General features: G+C 37.5%; 1 long non-coding RNA gene across 1 annotated transcript; it reads right to left on the bottom strand.

Moving 5' to 3' along the window:
* Positions 1–6,215: 6,215 nt before the first annotated feature.
* On the bottom strand, positions 6,216–21,334 carry LOC116889038. The gene is made up of 3 exons (XR_004386361.1): positions 21,276–21,334; positions 15,505–15,536; positions 6,216–6,302 (listed from the first exon to the last, which is right to left on the bottom strand). It is a non-coding gene; the product is annotated as an uncharacterized LOC116889038 (long non-coding RNA).
* Positions 21,335–21,756: the final 422 nt, after the last annotated feature.

The raw sequence follows: 21,756 nt of genomic DNA on the forward strand, positions 1-21,756 counted from the left end.
TCCATGACAAAACCAAATTTATACAATATCTTTCTACAAACCCAGCACTATAGAGGATAATAGATGGTAAACTCCAACACAAGGAGAGACACTACACTTTAGAAAAAGCAAGAAAGTAATCTTGCTGAAACAAACCCAAAAGAAGAGAGCCACGCAAACATAATTACACTTCTAACAACAAAACTAACAGGAAAAAACAATCTATTACTTAATATCTCTTAACATCAATGGACTCAATTCCCCAATAAAAAAACATAGACTAACAGACTAGATACCTAAAAAGGACCCAGCATTTTGCTTCATACAGAGTACAAAGCTGGAAAACAATTTTCCAAACAAATGGTTCCAAGAAACAAGCCCAAAAGTTATCAAATAGAAAAGAAAGGGCGCTTCATATTCATTGAAGGAACAATCCACCAAGGTGAAGTCTCAATCCCGAATAATTATGCTCCAAATGCAAGGGCACCTACATTCATAAAAGAAACCTTCCTAAAGCTCAAAGCACACATTGCATGTCACACAATAATAGCGAGTTTTCAACACCCGATTCTCAGCAATGGCCAGATCACAGAAACCGACACTAAACAGAGATAGAGAAAAACTAACAAAAACTATGAACCAAATTGGTTTAACAGATATCTATATACAATTTCATCACAATAAAAGAAGAATATACCTTCTTCTCAGGACCTCATGGTACTTTCTCCAAAATTGAACTTATAATGGGTCACAGAACAGGCTTTAACAGATACAAGAAGATTGAAATATCCCATGCATCCTATCAGACCACAAAGGACTAAGGCTGGTCTTCAGTAATAACAAAAATGATAGAAAGCCCAAATATACATGGAAGTTGAACGATGCTCTACTTAATGATAACTAGGTCAAGGAAGAAATAAAAAAAGAAATTAATGACTTTTTAGAATTCAATGAAAATGAAAGCACAACATACCCAAACTTATATGGGACACAATGAGAGCAGTGCTAAGAGGAAAACTCATAACTCCGAGTGCCTCTAAAAAAAAAAAAAGGAGAGAGCATACTAGCTGGAAGTATGATCAAAATCATGGCTGAAATCAACCAAGTAAAAACAAAAAGAACTATACAAAGAATCAACAAAACCAGAAGCTAGTTCTTTGAGAAAGTCAACAAGATAGACAAACACTTAGTCAGACTGACCAGAGGGTTAGAAAGTGTGTCCAAGTTAACATAATCAGAAATGAAAAGGGCGACATAACAAAAGAAACTAAGGAAATCAAAAAATCATCAGATCCTACCACAAAAGCCTATACTCAAAAAAAACTTTAAAAGCTGGATGAAATGGACAATTTTCTTTTTTTTTTTTTTATTAACTTGAATATTTCTTATATACATTTCGAGTATTATTCCCTTTCCCGGTTTCCGGGCAAACATCCCCCTCCCCCCTCCCCTTCCTTATGGGTGTTCCCCTCCCGACCCTCCCCCATTGCCCCCTCCCCCGCAACAGTCTAGTTCACTGGGGGTTCAGTCTTAGCAGGACCCAGGGCTTCCCCTTCCACTGGTGCTCTTACTAGGATATTCATTGCTACCTATGAGGTCAGAGTCCAGGGTCAGTCCATGTATAGTCTTTGGGTAGTGGCTTAGTCCCTGGAAGCTCTGGTTGCTTGGCATTGTTGTACATATAGGGTCTTGAGCCCCTTCAAGCTCTTCCAGTTCTTTCTCTGATTCCTTCAACGGGGGTCCTATTCTCAGTTCAGAGGTTTGCTGCTGACATTCGCCTCTGTATTTGCTGTATTCTGGCTGTGTCTCTCAGGAGCGATCTACACTTCTGCACTTCTTTGCTTCATCCATCTTGTCTAATTGGGTGGCTGTATATATATGGGCCACATGTGGGGCAGGCTCTGAATGGATTCTAGACAGATTCCAGTAACCAAAGTTAAATCAGGATCAGATAAGCCATCAGAAACAGTCCCATACTCTTAAAGAAATAGAACAGCTATTAAAAGTCTCTTAGGACCAGATGGACTTAGTGGAAAATTCTATCAGACCTTCATAGAAGACCTAATGCTAGTATTATCCAAATTATTCCACAAAATAGAATCAGAAAACACCAATTCCTTCTATGAAGCCACTATTATACTTATACCTAAACCATACAAAGACCCAACAAAGAAAGATAACTTCAGACCAATTTCCCTTATGAATATTGATGCAAAAATACTCAGTACAAATCTCACTAACCAAATCCAAGAACACATCAAGACAATCATCCATCATGATCAAGTTTGCTTCATTCCAGTGATGCAGGGATGGTTCAGTATACAGAAATCCTCCAAGGTAATCTACTGTAAAAACAAACACAAAGAAGAAAAACAGGATCATCTCATTAGATGCAGAGAAAGCATTTGGCAAGATTCATCACCCTGTCATGTTAAAAGTCTTGGAAAAAAATCAGGATTTCAAGGCCCGTAACAAAGCATAGTAAAAGCAACATAGAGACAACCAGTACCCAACATCGAACTAAATGGAGAGAAACTTGAAACAATCCCACTAAAATTAGGGACTAGAAAAGTTGCTCACTTTCTCCCAACTTATTCAATATAATACTTGAAGTCCTAGCCAAAGCATTCACAAAACAATAGGAGGTCAAAGGGATATAAATTGGAAAGGAAGAAGTCAAAACATCACTATTTGCAGATGATATGATACTATAATTAAATGACCCCAAAAGTTCCATCAGAGAACTACTAAACCCGATAAAGAACTTCAGTCAAGTGGCTGGATATAAAAATAACTGAAACGAATTAGTAACCTTCCTCTACTCAAAGGATAAATAGGCTGAGAAAAAATTAGGGAAACTACAGCCTTCACAACAGTTACAAATAAGAAAAAAACATCTCAGTGTGACTCTAACCAAACAAGTAAAAGATCAGTATGACAAGAACTTCAAGTCTCTGAAGAAAGAAATTGAAGATCTCAGAAGATGGAAAGATCTCCCATGCTCACGAAGTGGCAGGATTAATATAGTAAAAATGGCCATTTTACCAAAAGCAATCTTCAGATTCAATGCAATCCACATCAAAATTTCAACCCAATTCTCCATAGATTTAGAAAGAGCAATTTGCACCGTTCATTTGGAAAAAAACAGGATAGCAAAAACTATCAACAATAAAAAAAATTCTGGGGGAATCACCATCCCTGACGTCAAGCTGTTTTACAGAGCTATTGTGATAAAATCTATGTGGTATTGGTAGAGAGATAGGCAGGTAAATCAGTGGAATAGATTTGAAGACCAAGAAATGAACCCATACACATATGATCACTTGATTTTTGACAAAGGAGCTAAAACCATCCAGTGGAAAAAAGATAGTATTGTCAACAAATGGTGCTCATTCAACTGGCAATCAGCATGTAGAAGAATACAAATCAATCCATTCTTATCACCATGTACAAAGAAGTCCAACTGGATCAAGAACTGCCACATAAAACCAAATACACTCAAATTAGTAGAAGAAAAAGCATGGAAGAACCTCGAACACAAGGGTACTGGGGAAAATTTCTGGAAAAGAACACCAATAGCTTATGCTCTAAAATCAAGAATCAACAAATGGGATCTCTTAAAATTGCAAGGCTTCTTAAGGCCAAGGACACTGTCAATAGGACAAAACAGCACCCAACAGACTGGGAAAAGATCTTTACCAATCCTACATCCAATAGAGGGCTAATATCTAAAGTATTCAAAGAACTCAAGAAATTAGACTCCACAGAAACAAATAATCCTATTAAAAAAATGTGGTACAGAACTAAACAATGAATTTTCAGCTGAGGAATATCAAATGGCTGAGAAGTACCTAAAGAAATGTTCAGCATCCTTAGCCATCAGTGAAATGCAAATCAAAACAACCCTGAGATTCCACCTCATATCAGTCAGAATGACTAAAGTAAAAAACTCAGGTGATAATATATGCTGGAGAGGATGTGGAGAAAGAAGTACATTCCTCCCTTGTTGGTGGGATTGCAAACTGGTAGCACTACCCTGGAAATAAATCTGGAGGTTTCTCAGAAAATTGGACATAGTACTACCTGAGAACCCAGTTACACCACTCCTTGGTATATACCCAAAAGGTGCCCCAATATGTAACAAGGACACATGCTACACTATGTTCATAACAGCCTTATTTATAATAGCCTGAATCTGGATCGAACCCAGATGCCCTTCAACAGAGGAATGGATACAGGTATTATGGGAAGCTGGGAAGGGGTGGTTGGTTGAGTGGGGGAACACCCTCATTGAAGAAGGGGGGGGTTAAGATGGGGGCTTATGGACAGTAAACTGGGAAAGAGGATAAATTTGAAATTTAAATAAAAATATCCAATAAAAAATGAAAAGCAAAAAAAAAAAAGACTTGAAGAGGGAAAGGGTGAGATGGAGATAATGTAATTACAGTGCTTGTATATGAAGTTCTCAAAAGAAAATAAAATCAAAAATAATGTAAAAATCAGTTATTGTGATTAGATATCAATTAACTTCTGTATTTCATTAGCTTAATGTGTGGTCTAATGCACCCTTCCACTAGCCATGCTGCAAAACTAGTAGACTGCTAACAACTATCTGCTGTCCTTTCACGAATATGCCAATCACATCATGTCCATAATGCTGTATCTACACCACTCCTCCCCACCCTCTGGATTTCATATTTTTCATCCTGTCTTCCATAATTTTACTTGATAACCAAGGCAGAAAAATGTTGATATAGACGATCCCCTTAGAATTGAGTGTGTAACAATAACTCACTCTCAGCACAACCACCTAAGGTTGTGAATCTCCTAAATAACTGGTGTACACTGCACTAACATTTTCTCTGATTAACATTGGGCACAATACTATTCTGTCAGTATAAACATGAATATTTACAAGGCAGTTTGACATGTTCATGTTTATCAAAAACTGTTGAGTGTTCCTTCTTAAGACTAATAACCTGACCATTATATTTTTTATTTATTTGCCTATTTTTTATTCATTCATTTGTTTATTTATTTCCATTGTATGGGTCATTTGTCAATATGTATATCTGTGAACTACATGTGTGCCTGATGCATAGATGAAAAGAGAATAGGTACTGTGTAGCATTAAAAACCAGATGCCTTTGAGGAAGGACATAAGCAAAAGTATACATAATCTGTGCATCAGATCTGAGACCTACCCCAACTGTGCCTCTAGTAACCACATTTCTCTTTTTCATAAGCCTTGTAAAATAAAGCCTTAAGCTTTGAATAAATATTCCTTCTTACTTTGCGCTCTGTGTGGGCTTTCAACTTCATTCTTATTATTATGCCAAGATCCTGAAAATACCTGGGCCTGATTCCACACATTGGTAATCCCAGGAATGAATGTGCTGTGGAATGGGTTTCTAATCCAGTTAGGTCAGTATTATAATATGCAGGGTCTACTATTGGATAAGACCACTGGTAATTTTTTTGTTCTTGGTGACTAACTTAGATCCCAGTCTTTACATGAAAGTTTAAATAAATTTTATTGCTTAATTTCACTCCCCTGTCTCTCTCCTGGAACTCAATATGCATATATAGTTGTAACAGTTCTTATCTTTATGATTCTCCTGCTTTGTGTATCAGCCTTTCCAGCAGGGTATGTGCCACCACACTGATCTCAATGTATCAGTTATTGTAAATTGAATCTACTATGATCAAAGCTATCTATTTTGACCAATAACAATAGCTTCCAGTTCTTTGAGAACTGATGAAAACTTTTCATTATTATGTTACACCCTGTCATTAAATGCATGCTTGCTTAAGTGGATAGCAGATGAGACACTGTGTGCTCCTTTCGGAGAGGAAAGTGTCATTTGGCAAACACTATAAGAAAAGCATCTAGACAAATATTGTAGATACGACAGATTAATCCATACTATTCGAAAGAGGTTCTGTTTATCTAAATTCAGTAAAGATGCTCATGTAAATTCATATTATAACATATGATAAAGTGTCCTAATATTATAATTATATTCACATCACAATTGTGGAAGTAGTAACCATTTCAGCCATTTATAACAACTACAGTACTGAGTTTTGTGATCTAGCAATACTATTACTAGCAGTGTTCCTGAACTATGAACAACCCTGAAAGCTATAAGTAATTTAGTCATCATTTTGTACTTTTATATTTGTCATCAATTTTCTTTAGTTAAAAATAAAACTCACCTGAAGTAGCCACCTCCTGTAGCCAGGTAGGACTTCCAGTGGTGGGAGGGAACACCAACCCATCCACAAAATCTTCCACCCAAAATTCGTCTTACCTATAAGTGCTGGGACAAAGATGGAGAAGAAATCGAGAGAATAGCCAGTCAATGACTGGCCTAACTTGAGATCCCATAGGAGAGAGTCAAGTCTTGATATATTAATAATACTCTGCTATGCTTGCAGACAGGATCCTAGCATAACTTGTGTCCTGAGAGGCTTCATTAGAAGCTGAGGGAAACAGATGCAGAGACCCACCACCAAACAATAGGGAGAGCTTGGAGAATCTTGTGGAGGAATGGGAGGACTGAAGGAGCCAGAGGGGTAAAGGACACTACAAGAGGATCTAGAAAGTGAACTAAAGTGTGTCCATGGGGACTCACGGAGACTGAACCACCAACCAAAGGACATAAAGAAGCCTAGATCCAGCCCCTTACATATATGTAACAGATCTACAGCTTTTTCTTCATGTGAGTCCCCTAACAATTAGCACTGGGCTGTCTCTGATTCTATTGTGGGGCCTTTGGGCCACCTGTTCTTTAGCTGGGCTTCCTTGTCTGGCCTCAGTCATACAGGATACACTTAGTTCTGATATGACTTGATGTACTAGAGTGGGTGAGTACACTGGGAGAGCCTCCCTTTCTCTAAGGAGAAGGAAAAGGCAGGTAGGGGAAGAGTGTGTAAGGGTAGGATTAGGAGGAGAATAGAATGCTGGGCTGTGCTTAGGCTGTGAATAAATAAACTATTTAATGGAGAAAAAAGCCAAAAAAATAAAGCTCACTAGCTATTGTCATAAACTCAGTTTGCCAAGAACAATGTTTGATAGTTATAGACTGTGTTTGCTCTATTTTTACAGTTTACTTGACCAGATGACAGCATGAACTTCCATCTACAATGTACTTTATTGTGTACTGCAGGGCAAAACTGAGATCATTTTTGGAGTTCAAAGAACTGGTACAGGCAAAGCGTACCACTGAGTGGTTCTGTGTATCTCAACAAGTATAGCCATGCTCCAGAACCGCTGGAGAAGACTTCAATGTTACAATAGCACTGTTCTTGTATACAGTTGTGTTTTAGTAACTGAATTTGACTAGTAAGGCAGTTGTTGGATGTTGTGCACTGTGTGAAAATGAAACACAACAGATAAGACTGTTTGAGGAAGAATACTGATGATACATATTTTAATGCATCATGTCTCCAAATCATTCAACGTCACAGAAAAAAAAAAAAAAAAAAAGCATTGACTTCCAACAGAAAGATATTGTGCCAAAGGATGGCAGATACTTTGAGTCATTTAAAAAGGAAAAAATTGATATTAATCAGTATTGACAGTCTCCTATTACAAATTGTCATTGCTAAATTGATCATTTTAAATGTAATCCACAATACCTATCTTACTAAGTAGAGATTAAACTCAGTACTCATAAGTTTAGTAAGTACCAATAAAACTTGACATAAAGAGTCCTTAGATCTTCCAAAATTATTTAGTTTGTCTAAAATTAATAACTACAAGCTTGCTTCTACCTTCATGTAAGATCTCTTTCAATGTAGTCATAGAAGTGAAGAAAACTGTCTAATATGACAACCAAGCATTTTAATTTCAGAGCAGATTCAACATCATTCAGACTAATTTAAATTTTTCAATCCAAACTAAGAACTCCATCTACTATTATATTGCAAATGTTTCCCTTTATAGCAGTCTTTCTTCCTTACTTAATTTGTTTAAAAATTTATGAAAGTAAACTTCGAAAACTCACAATGAAAATGTGAAAAAATGGAAAAGGAAGAAGAAGATGCGAAAAATGATAGCAAAGATGTCTAAAACACTCATAAAGAATTATCTTTAACTACTTATCTAAAAGAACCTATAGTACATGTAAGTCTATGTGTACAAATATATTTGAAATTTAAATAAAAACTTCTCATATGGGCAGACAATGATCCCTCCAAGAACCAAAGACCACCTAACAAAATCCAAACCCTAATCTTAGAAGCCATCTTTGGGTCAATGTTGCACAGCAAACTCCTAAAACATACAGAGTATCTTACAGATATGAGTGCATGTATGTATGTATGTATGTATGTATGTATGTATGTATGTATGTATGTAAAAAGCAATAAAATCATGACAATAATAAGAGGACATGAAGTTGAAAGAGAACAAGGAGAGGTACACGTTAAAAGACAGATAAGTTAATTAACTTATAATAAGTTTGATTGAAGTAATTGTTATATGATGCCTTAATGAATTAAGTAATGTTATATAGCATTAGTGTGCAAATTTTTAAACTGTCATATATACACCTCAAAATATTAGAAGAAAAATTAGAATTATAAACTAGAGATAAGAATGGAGGTAATAGAAGACATCCAGAGGCCTGCCCACTGTTCGGCCTGCCCGAAATGGAGGCCAGTATAATGCCCAAGTGTGAGATGGAGAGATAGAAAAGAGAAAAGCAGAATGGATTGAGCCCTATAAAGCAAGACAGTCCTGAAGATGACAGGGTAATTAATAGTTTGATGTGAGTAGACTGCCTTGCTGCCTGAGGCCATGGTAAATGCTGGCTGTGCTACTGCTGAGGGCCACATCTGGGTCTATGACCATGCAATAGCAGGGGTCTGGGTCTATGTCTGTGGCCCGTGTTGCTACCAAAAGCTAGGCAAACATCTCTGATCTGCACTGCTGTCTGGTAGCTTGTTGATGTCAAGCACTGCACAGAGCTGGGCAAGACCCTCACTGGCAATGTCAGGCATTCTGGAGAGCTGTCCCCACCCCATCCCAGATGCACTACTAGGGAGAGCAGTCCCTAGACATCTCATCTGTATGTGTGTGATCTGAACTTGCAGTGAGCATGGGGGTTGGAAGCATCAGTGAGCTGGTCCCTAAGGGTGTGAGCTGACAAACTCAGCAACCAACCAGGCTAGATGCAAGGCATTGAATTGATCTACACCAATATATTCCCCACCAGTGAACTGCTAGAGCCCAGGGGCCAGTCCTGAAGATCCAAAACTAAAGGATCTCCATGACACAGGATATTGAAAAGGAGTCCTGTTAAGGATCCAGTATTGATAGTGTAGCACAAGCTACAGGCCTTAAACCAGCATTGCGTAAACATTTGTATGCTGTGTGACATACAATGACAATGACACACTGCAATTTCCATGGCAAGATTATTTGTTACTGTTGTTGTTTCTTTTTGTTTGTTTGTTTTCCTTTCTTTTTTTATTTGTTTTTATTTTTGCTTTATTTGGGTGGAGGTTGCCATGGAGAACGGTGACTATGAAGGGATAGGCAGATAAGTAGGACTGGAGGGCATGATGTGAAATTTAAAAAATACCCATTAAAAGTTTTAAAAATAGAGATAATAAATGTGGGTAATTTTTTAAATCTTGGGCTATAAAGAAAATCAAGATGTGGATAGTGAAGTGTAGGACAATAAAGATAAAAGTAGCATCGAGCCAGAGGATGAGACAGAAAGGTCATCATTGCCAGGTGAGAAGGGAGTTTTAGGGAGGGGCACTAAGATTTAGAGAGACAGATGAGTGTACTGTGAAAAGAAAAAAAATTATCCATTATCCAGCTGAGAGGAATAAAGTCACAGGGGAAAAAAATGCAAGGATTTCTTTTTAATAAAAGTTATAACTGCTCTTCTATTGCTGGTTGTCCACAAGAAAAGGAGGCAAAGCTGTAGGTGTTGATACTGAGAATGAGGTCTGCAGTAAAGGAATCTGACTCTCCTTGTCTGCTTGCCTCCTGTACTCACTGATGATTTCCTGAGAATTGAGAGTCATTCAGATAGGGCCTTATGAAATCATAAGAAGGTATGTAAGTCACCCATCAAATATCATTCATTGATAGGATTATGATGCAATATTTATCACCAAAAGGAAAATCAGTAGTCCTGGTTTTGTAATTTGTTATATTACCTTTCAAGTTCTCAAAAGTAAAATATCAGAATCTAGAATGTTACAGGATCAAATATAATCAGTCAATTTAATATGTAATTTATTTTTTATAAACTTCTTTTTATTCTTTATCTTATTATTAAGCAGAGTTGGCATGGCTATTCGAACACTGACAGTCTAAAAACAAGGGCATTTAGAGGATTTCCTGTTACATACGTACATACATACATACATACATACATACATACATATCTCAATAAATATTTGGGTGGGAGTGTATGTGTATGCTGTATCATACTCAAAACACTTCTAAGATAATAACAACCGAACATCAAAATAAAGTATTAAATCTATTAAATCTAAGGAAAGGTCTGTTGGCCATCTTCCATGGATGATTTCAAAGTGGCATTTTGCTGAAATTACTATGACATTTTTCAACCTGGATCTCAAGTTGTGATTATGATGGTTGTTTATCTGTTTATAGTGTTGAGAATCACTCCCTGGGCTTTAAGCATGTATCATCACCCTCATCATCACCCTCAGATCTTGACATGTTTTATTGAAAACAGATTCAATATCTATTTTATTAATCAGGAATGCAAACTGCCCTGATTATAATTCCTCCTCTCTACTTTCCCCAGTTCTTGTTCGCCTCCCTTGTCTTCTGAATATACCTGTTTCCATCGATTATTTAAAGAGAAGAGATAAAACCAAACATTACCAAATAAAATATAATAAAATGAAGCAAAAACTATTGAATTGAAGTTAGACATGGTGACCAAACAAGAGGAAGAGTTCCAAAACCAGGCAGTAGAAATTTCATCAGGGCACTCCAGACACCTCAGGGACCTAAAGGGACTGGGTCAACAGTTTTCTGCCACCAAGTCCCGTGGGAGGGAGAGCTAAACATTCAGAGGGGCAGACATGCCTGGGAAGCCAGAAGAGACTACACTCTGCCTGCATTTCTGACTCCAGAGGAAAACACCTAAGGCCATCTGGGGCTCTAGTGCATAGGGGCTACCAGAAAAGGCAGCGCAGGCCCTCCTGGTTGCCGCCTTCACAGAGAGCTCAAAAGCAGCCACCACTGACAAGCAAACTTGAGCCATGGGAACAAAGGTAAGACCAACTTTTATGCTCTAAGCAACTTGCCTGGTGGTCTCAGGACACACAGAGACAAAATTCCTCTGGGACCGGACACTTCTGGTTTTCAGCTGGAGCCCAAACCTCGCTGATCCCGGCCCAAAGCTCACTGCTCCCAAACCCCTTGGGAGAGAGAGCTCACCTCCAGGAGAGGTGGTCATTCCTGAGACGGCAGAGTGGGAGAGATCAAAATACTGACCATCCCTGCCCTAGTCCCTGGCCCAAGAATAAACTGTATACAGCCCCTGGGAACCTGAAGATAGGGGCACTTAAGTTTCAGGTCCCCTGCGTTCCAGACACCTCCACTGAATCAACAGATCTCTGCACCCAAATCCTATGGGAGGGAGAGCTAAACCTTCAGAGGGGCAGACATGCCTGGAAAGCCAGAAGAGACTACACTCTGCCCACATTTCTGACTCCAGAGGAAAACACCCAATGCCATCTGGGACACCAGTGCACAGGGGGCTCCCGGAAAAGGCAGCAAAAGCCCTCCTGGTTGCCACCCTCACCTAGAGCTCAAAAGCAGCCCCCCACGAGCAACTTGAGCCACGGGACAACAGGTAAGACCAACTTTTCTGCTCCAAGTGACCTGCCTGGTGGACTCCAGACACAGGCCCACAGGAACAGCCAAAGGCCTGTAGATAGGAAAAACTACACGCCCAAAAGCAGAACACTCTGTCCCCATAACGGGCTGAAAGAAAACAGGAAAACAGGTCTGCAGCACTCCTGACACACAGGCTTATAGGACAGTCTAGCCACTGTCAGAAATAGCAGAACAAAGTAACACTAGAGATAATCTGATGGCGAGAGGCAAGCGCAGGAACCCAAGCAACAGAAACCAAGACTACATGGCATCATCGGAGCCCAATTCTCCCACCAAAGCAAACACTGAATATTCAAACACACCAGAAAAGCAAGATCTAGCTTCAAAATCATATTTGATCATGATGCTGGAGGACTTCAAGAAAGACATGAAGAACTCCCTTAGAGAAACAAAGGAAAACATAAATAAACAAGTAGAAGCTTATAGAGAGTAATCACAAAAATCCCTGAAAGAATTCCAGGAAAACACAAACAGTTGAAGGAATTAAAAATGGAAATAGAAGCAATAAAGAAAAGACACATGGAAACAACCCTGGATATAGAAAACCAAAGGAAGACACAAGGAGCCATAGATACAAGCATTACAAACAGAATACAAGAGATAGAAGAGAGAATCTCAGGAGCAGAAGATTCCATAGAAATCATTGACACAACTGTCAAAGATAATGTAAAACAGAAAAAGCTACTGGTCCCAAATACACAGGAAATCCTGGAATCAATGAAAAGATCAAACCTAAGGATAATAAGTATAGAATAGAGTGAAGACACCCAGGTCAAAGGACCAGTAAATATCTTCAAGAAAATCGTAGAAGAAAACTTCCCTAACCTAAAGAAAGAGATGCCCATAAAAAAACAAGAAGCCTAGAGAACTCCAAATAGATTGGACCAGAAAAGAAACACCTCCCGTCACATAATAGTCAAAACACCAAATGCACAAAATAAAGAAAGAATATTAAAAGCAGTAAGGGAAAAATGTCAAGTAACATATAAAGGCAGACATATCAGAATCACACCAGACTTCTCGCCAGAAACTATGAAGGCCAGAAGATCCTGGACTGATGTCATACAGACCCTAAGAGAAAACAAATGCCATCCCAGGTTACTGTATCCTGCAAAACTCTCAATTAACATAGATGGAGAAACCAAGATATTCCATGACAAAACCAAATTTACACAATATCTTTCTATAAATCCAGCACTACAAAGGATAATAAATGGTAAAGCCCAACATAAGGAGGCAAGCTATACCCTAGAAGAAGCAGGAAACTAATCATCTTGGCAACAAAACAAAGAGAAGAAAAGCACACAAACATAACCTCACATCCAAATATGAATATAACAGGAAGCAATAATCACTATTCCTTAATATCTCTCAACATCAATGGCCTCAACTCCCCAATAAAAAGACATAGATTAACAAACTGGATACGCAATGAGGACCCTGCATTCTGCTGCCTACAGGAAACACACCTCAGAGACAAAGACAGACACTACCTCAGAGTGAAAGGCTGGAAAACAAATTTCCAAGCAAATGGTCTGAAGAAGCAAGCTGGAGTAGCCATTCTAATATCTAATAAAATCGATTTTCAACTAAAAGTCATCAAAAAGATAAGGAAGGACACTTCATATTCACCAAAGGAAAAATCCACCAAGATGAACTCTCAATCATAAATATCTATGCTCCAAATACAAGGGCACCTACATACATAAAAGAAACCTTACTAAAGCTCAAAACACACATTACACATCACACAATAATAGTAGGAGATTTCAACACTCCACTCTCATCAATGGACAGATAATGGAAAAAGAAATTAAACAGAAACAGACAGAATAAGGGAAGTCATGAACCAAATAGACAGAACAGATATTTATAGAACATTCTATCCTAAAGCAAACGGATATACATTCTTCTCACCACCTCATGGTACTTTCTCCAAAATTGACCATATAATTGGTCATAAAACAAGCCTCAACAGATACAGAAAGATAGAAAATGTGTCCTATCAGACCACCACAGGCTAAAGCTGTCTTCAATAACAATAAGGGAAGAACGCCCACATATACATGGAAGTTGAACAATGCTCTACTCAATGATAACATGGTCAAGGAAGAAATAAAGAAAGAAATTAAAGACTTCTTAGAATTTAATGAAAATTAAGGTACAACATACCCAAACTTATGGGACACAATGAAAGCAGTGTGAAGAGGAAAACTCATAGCGCTGAGTGCCTGCAGAAAGAAACAGGAAAGAGCATATGTCAGCAGCTTGACAGCACACCTAAAAGCTCTAGAACAAAAGAAGCAAATACACCCAGAGTTGAAATCAACCAAGCAGAAACAAAAAGGACCATACAAAGAATCATCAGAACCAAAAGTTGGTTCTTTGAGAAAATCAACAAGATAGATAAACCCTTAGCCAGACTAATGAGAGGACACAGAGAGTGTGTCCAAATTAACAAAATCAGAAATGAAAAGAGAGACATAACTACAGAATCAGAGGAAATTCAAAAAATCAACCGATCCTACTACAAAAGCCTATATTCAACAAAACTTGAAAAGCTGCAGGAAATGGACAATTTCCTAGACACATACAAGGTACCAAGGTTAAATCAGGAACAGATAAACCAGTTAAACAACCCCATAACTCCTAATGAAATAGAAGCAGTCATTAAAGGCCTCCCAACTAAAAAGAGCCAAGACTGAACCCCCAGTGAATGTGATTGTTGGGGGGAGGGCGGTAATGGGGGAAGGATGGTGAGGGGAACACCCATATAGAAGTGGAGGGAGATGGGTTAGGGGAATGTTGGCCCAGAAACCAGGAAGGGGGAAAAAAATCGAAATGTAAATAAGAAGTACTCAAGTTAATAAAGATAAAAACATAAAAAAATTTAAAAATAGAAAAAATTTAAAAAAAAAATTTCATCAGTAAATCAGGAGAAGTGCATATATCCCCAAGGAGAGTCTCATATGAATAAAGCTAAGAACTTATGTGATTCATATTTTGGATAATGAAAATAAGATTAGATTTTATGCTTATCAGCCTATCTGAAAATATTTTTATAACATAGTTTGTAAACAACAAAGTGTTATGTTATTTGTTGCTGCTAAAAATAAAACTATTAAATTGAGACTGTATTAAATTTAGCATATTTGGGCCAAATTTTATATATATATTACATAAATTCACAGCAGGCATAATTTAATTTTGAGTATATGAATTGATGAGGTTTAAATATTTTGCAAAATCTTCAATGCTTTGATTGGAAAGTAATGTAATCATAAAAACTGTACCTAACTTGAGAAGTAAAAAAATGTTTTGGTGATCCTGTGTTTGTGTTTACAGTTTATTGTAAGTGTTACAGATTAAGTTATACTACACTCCCTCATGTAAGACAAAATTTGTAAAAATAGCATAAACTTTTCATCTAACATTATTAGTGTCATTATTTTTTTTAAAAACATGGCAATGTGGAACAGAGACACAGAGAATATATGACTTTGGAAGCAAAGTTGTAAATTATGCATCTTCGGATCGAGACATGAAGTATGGCCAACTACCCACTGAAAGCCCAAGAAGCTGAATGAATTGCAAGGCAGTAACTAGTTTAAATGACTTACCTATAGTAATCTGTCAGAACAATCCTGGGAAACTACAATAGATAGAGACAATAAAAATGGTTAAACCTTGTTGGGACTGGCTTTCTAGAAAGGGCAGAAAATTAAGACAGAAGGAAAGAAACCTACATATTCTTTAATGCATTCTTGACAAAAGAAGGAAATATTCAGAGAAAGACCTTAGGAAGAAAAACAATAGAAAAGTTCATAATTAGTAACATGTAAAGTAGGTAGAGATAGATAGATAGATAGATAGATAGATAGATAGATAGATAGATAGATAGATAGATAGAAGTAGACAACGATAGATATATAGACAGTATGTTAATATAGATATATGAATCTTGATGTCATAGAGGAGAATAGAGGTGATATTTACCTAATTAAATTTATTTTTCATTAACATGATACTCTCCAATTATGTTCCTTTTACCACAACTGGCATAATTTCATTTTTATTTCCTGCTAAGTAAAGCCACATTGTGCACAAATTTTATACTCTATGCATTCATCTGTTGTTCATTCTTAAGATGTATTATAACTTGATTATTTTGATTTGTCATAATAAACATGGATGTGTGAAAATCCTTGTAGCATCCATACTTAGAGTCTTTTGATACTATTCTTAGGAGTACTGTAGCTTGATCAAATGGTAGTTTTGGCTTTTCTAGGTTTTGTTTGTTTTTTGTTTGTTTGTTTGTTTTAGTGTCTGAGAAAACTCCTACACACAAGATTTTTGTCTGCACTGGACTATCTTGTCAACCCACCAATATATACAAAACATTTTTTTCTCCATCTCCCCTTGACAGCAACTATTGTTTGTATTCTTTTTTTTTAACTCCCCCCTGTTTATTATGATTCTAACCCACTCTATCTTCTAATTATATAACAACTGTTCATATACTTTCTATTGCTATTATTTTATTAATTTTATTTTTTATAGTCCAGGCATTGCTGTTCTCCCAGTCCCTCCCCCATAGTTCCTCACTCAATTCCTCCTCCCCCTGACTCCAAGAGGATGCCTCCCTGCCAGGCCTCCCTACTTCTTGGGACCTCAAGTCTCTCAAGGATTAAGCAAGTCTTCTTCCACTGAGGCCAGACAAGGCAGTCCTCTGTGTATATGTGTTGGGGGCCTTGGGCCAGCTCATGTATGTTGCCTGGTTGGTGGTTCACTGTCTGAGAGATCTCATGACTCCAGGTTAATTGAGATTGCTGGTCTTCCTATGGGGCCACCCTCCTCCTCAGTTTCTTCCAGTTTTTCCCTAATTCAACCACAGTTCTTCAAATTCAGTCCATGGTTGGGTATAAGTATCTGCATCTGTCTCAGTCAGCTGCTTGTTGGGCCTCTCAGAGGACAGTCATCCTAGGCATCTATAAGCACATGATAGCATCAGTAATAGTGTCAGACCTTGGAACCTCCCCTTGAGTTGGGCTGGTCCCTGGATCTCCTTTCCCTCAGTCTCTTCTCCACCTTTGTCCCTGCAGTCCTAGTCAGATTTTTTGACTGTGGGATGGCAACTCCATCCATCCACTTGGTACCCTGTCTTTCTGCTAGAGGTGGACTCTATGAGTTCTGTCTCCCCACTGTTAGGTATTTTATCTAGGGTTGCTTCCTTTAAGACCTGATAGTCTCTCACCTCTTAGGTGTCTGGTACTTTCTAGAGTACCCCCTACCCAGGTTGCACACTTCCTTTCATTCTGCTAGCCCCCAGGGCTTCTCTCCTGTCACCCTCCTAAACTGATTATACTCTCCCTTTTTTCTCTCCCCTCTCCCACCCTGACCCCTCCCTCCCTCTGACTCCCATAATTCTTTTCTTCTCCCTCTCAAGTGGTATTGATGCATCCTCCCTTGGGCCATTCTTCTTTTCTGCTTGTTAACCTTCTTGAATTTGGTGGATTGCTTGTATTCATAATGACAACTAAAATGACAGAGGCATGATAACTTTTGAATCTAGTTTTGATTTGAATTCTAATAGTGGTTAAATATGTTGAACATTTTTATGTATTTATTGGATATTTACGCTTCATCTTTTGAGAACCATGTATTCACTTTATTGCTTTTCCCTCTGTATTTTTGGATTTTTTTTAAAAAAAATTACCTGCAAAAATGCTTGCTGAAAAGCCAAAGGGCCTGCAATTGGATGCTCTCCCCCCAGCACCCACATAAAAATCCAAGGACATGTATATAATTCTAGCACTGTAGAGGCTGAAACTAGCACGTCCTTTGGGATTGTTTATTAGCCAGCCAGCCTAGTTGAATCAATGAGCTCCAGATAAAGTGAGAGACTCCGTCTCAAAAACTCAGGTTTCACTGAACTGAGAACAGGATGCCTGTTGAAGGAATCAGAGAAAGAACTGGCAGAGCTTGAAGGAGCTCGAGACCCCATATGTACAGCAATGCCAACCAACCAGAGCTTCCAGGGACTAAGCCACTACCCAAAGACTATACATGGACTGACCCTGAACTCTGACCTCGTAGGTTGCAATGAATATCCTAGTAAGAGCACCAGTGGAAGGAAGCCCTGGGTCCTAAAAGACTGAACCCCTAGTGAACTAGACTGTTGGGGAGAGGGCAGCAATGGGGGAGGGTTGGGAGGGAACACCCATAAGGAAGGGGAGGGGGGAGGGGATGTTTGCCGAAACCGGAAAGGGAATAACACCAAATGTATAAAAAATACTCAAGTTAATAATAAAAAAAAAAAAAAAAAAAGTCTCCGAGGAACCCCCAAGCAAGATTAAAAAAAAAACAAAACAAAAAAAAAAAAAAAAAAAAAACTCAGGTTTCCAGAACTAGAGGTGGACCTCAGTGAGAATGCTTGACAAGCACATTTGAAGCCCTAGGTTCAATGCTAAGCACTGCTTCCTAAAATAAATAAAATGGATGTTTGAAAAGGACACAAGTCATACATAAACATATATATCAACATATGTACATATATATGTATAATACACAGAAATAAAGAAAAGGAGCGAGAAAGGGAAGAAGGGAGAGATGGAGGGAGAGGGAAGGTGGAAAGGATGGAGGAAAGGTAAGGAAGGAAGCAGAAGTAAAACACCTCTACTTATGTGATTATATCCCTTTGCGTATGGTGAGAACATTCATAAGATATAGTAGATGTTATGAATAAAGGCACTTCTGTTGTGTTGTTTTAATTTTAAAAAAAAAGTTACCTACAGAGTCTCCTGTCAAATGAATACCTGGAAATTTTTTTCCTCTCCCATTTTGTAGACTCTTACTGATTTCAGCTATTTGATTCCTTTGATGTACAGAAGTATTTTAACTCAATATTTCTCTTGATAAGTTCTTGCTTTATTTCTTAAATTGTAAGAGTCCTCCTCAGAAGCACTTGTCTATCCCTCTGTCTTGATTATTGCCTTAGGTTTTTCTCTAAAATGTGTGTTTCAAGTCTTATATGAAGATCTTCAGTCTAATTCACTAATTCATCTGGCTTTTCTTCAGGTTAAAACTTAGTGATCCATTTTAGATAGATGATAGATAGATAGATAGATAGATAGATAGATAGATAGATAGATAGATAGATGGATGGATGGATACATGCATACATAGATACAAAGATATACATAGATAATGCATAGATACATAGGTACATAGTTTTCCATAACTGGGTTTTGAAGAAGTTGCTTTTTCCTGGTCTTTGTTAAAAATCCTGTGGCTATAGCCACTATAGCCTCATTCTTTCAGGATCACTTGCCAGTGTCATACTATTTGTGTTGATGTAGTTCGGCAGAGTCATTGATATCTTGGATTGTGCCTCTCCCAGCATTGATCTTTCTGATCTCAAGATTATTTGTCTATTTTGATCTTTTATACTTTGATATAAATTTTAGACATACTTTATTATTTATGTAAAAATTTATTGTAACTTTCCTGGTGCTTACACCAAACCCAAAAAAATCTCTTTAGTATTATTGCCAGGTAATATTTATCTGACCAATCCAGAGGTGGGAGTTCTTTTCATAATCCACTCTCTTCAGTTTCTTTCTTCAGTTAAAAAAATAGCATAGAGATTGCTCTCCTTGGTTATGGAATTTTGGGGACAATTGTGAAGTATATTTTTCATAATTTCTTTCTTGCAGTTTCACTATTGGTATATAGAAAAGCTATATTTTTTAAGTTGTTTATCTCTTAATACTTTACTTAAAAGATTAGTCAAGTTTAAGAATTTTGTAGTGAGTCTTTGGGTTTCTTAAATATATGAACTTAATGACTGTGAATATTTTGACTTTCCCTTCCTATTCTGTTTGCCTTGTTTCTTTCTCTTGCCTTATTGTTGTAGTTTAGTCTCCAGACATTATATTGAGGAAGAATGGGTGCATTTGTCTAATTTCTGATTCAAAATTAAATGCTTTCAGTTTATCTCCATTTAGCACTGGCTATAAGATAGTCATATAGGCCCACGATAATGTCAACATATGTCCGTTCTATTTCTTGGTTCTTCTGGGATTTTATCAAGAAGAGATGTTAAGCTTTTATCAGGAAATATGTGATCTACATTTAGTGAGATAATCACATTGTTTATATCTCTGGAACTATTCATGAGCCTTATTACCTATTTCTGTGTTTTCCATATGTTGAATGGAATGAAGTCAATTCAGTCATGGGGATACAATCCTTAAAATAGGTTGCAGAATTTGATTTTCAAGAAATTTATGAAAAATTTTGAATCCTGGTTTAGTGGAAACATTGACCTGACATTTGTGTTAGCAATATTGTGTGTGCAGATTCCAAAAACTTTACATGCATACGTGCATATGGACAGACATATACATATTCACACATAGAATGGATTGAGCAAACCTCCAGCAACCAGGATCCAAACATTTCACACAAACACATATGTGCATATATACAGACAATTGGTGAATGGAGCAAGCTCCAACACACTGACACAAGCTTCATACATATATTTATGTTCAAATTTGATGGATGGAACAAAGTATCAAAGCACTCACACACAAACTTTACATACATACATACACATACATGTATAAATCAATACATACATACTTGGAGGGTGGAAGGGACTAAGTTTCAACAACTCTATTATTTCTCTCATGGCATATATATCCCAGCAAAATCTTTTAAGGTGTAAAATTGCAATGTGATTACATTCTACATTTTTTTTCTACTGAATGACTATGGAAAAAACAGCATGTTTCTCAATACCTTTACAAGAAATAACATCAAATTAATCCCAAGAACCCATGTACATTTGTAACTAGGCAAGGTGTTATAGATTAACAAATTATGAGCAAGCAAAGTAGTTTTCACAGCCAGTTTCTCTTACTGGCCAGCAGCAATATGCAGTTACAAAGCAAACACTAATGATGTTAGTATTTATCTTTAAAATTAATCTTATAAGAATCTTTTAAAAGTCACAAATCTGAACTTTTATATAAAAATCAGTCATATCTAATTTAAATCCTCAGAATGCATATTTTTATTAAAATCCTCATTGGCAATTTTTATTAAATGATATCAGATAGTTTAGGGCAAAATAGGTATAAGAAATCAATCATTACCAGTCAAGCCTCAGTAAGAGTCACATCAGCCAGTGCTATCATTGTTCTTGTTCCCTGACCATAAAAGGTCCCTAGCTTGCCTAATAAGAGTGTGCCTTTATGAACTTGAAATTGTTCCCTAGAATTTTCTGCATCAGAACCAGTAGTAAAAACATCTAAACATAGCTTCATTAATGATTTATTTTTTTTGAAATGATTCCTAAGGCCAGTGGTAACAACTAACAATCTACCTTTCTAAGTTCTTTCCTGGAGTAGTAATTGAATCAGAAGTCTGCTCCGGCAGCAACACCTGAAAGAGAGAACAAGCACTATTATGAGTTCCAGAGATGCTGCCCAGTGAGTGGCTGGAAGCTCCTTAGAGTTTTATATAATTCTTAGATTAAAAGAGAAGGAAGAGCAATAAGCAGAGCAGAACGCCATAACAGCATAAAGTCCTCAGGACACATAGTCCTCAGGGCAGCGCCACAAGGCCCACCCATGTGGCTATGGTAAACCATGGACTGCATTCCATGAGTTCTAAAGCCATTTGTCCTTTCTCCTACATGAGTCTTGGCACCTCTGAGGAAGGACTGAAGAAAAGATAACAGTAAAACTTTTAAGTATTTTATCAAGGTGTTTCCTTGGGAGAACCTGGGTCATCTTTTCATTCAATGGGTTCTGGGTCCACAAACTGACTCAAGTCTGAAAACTGATTCACAGCAATATTCCCTT

The sequence above is a fragment of the Rattus rattus genome, chromosome 1, assembly GCF_011064425.1.
Source record: "Rattus rattus isolate New Zealand chromosome 1, Rrattus_CSIRO_v1, whole genome shotgun sequence".
NCBI lineage: Eukaryota > Metazoa > Chordata > Mammalia > Rodentia > Muridae > Rattus > Rattus rattus.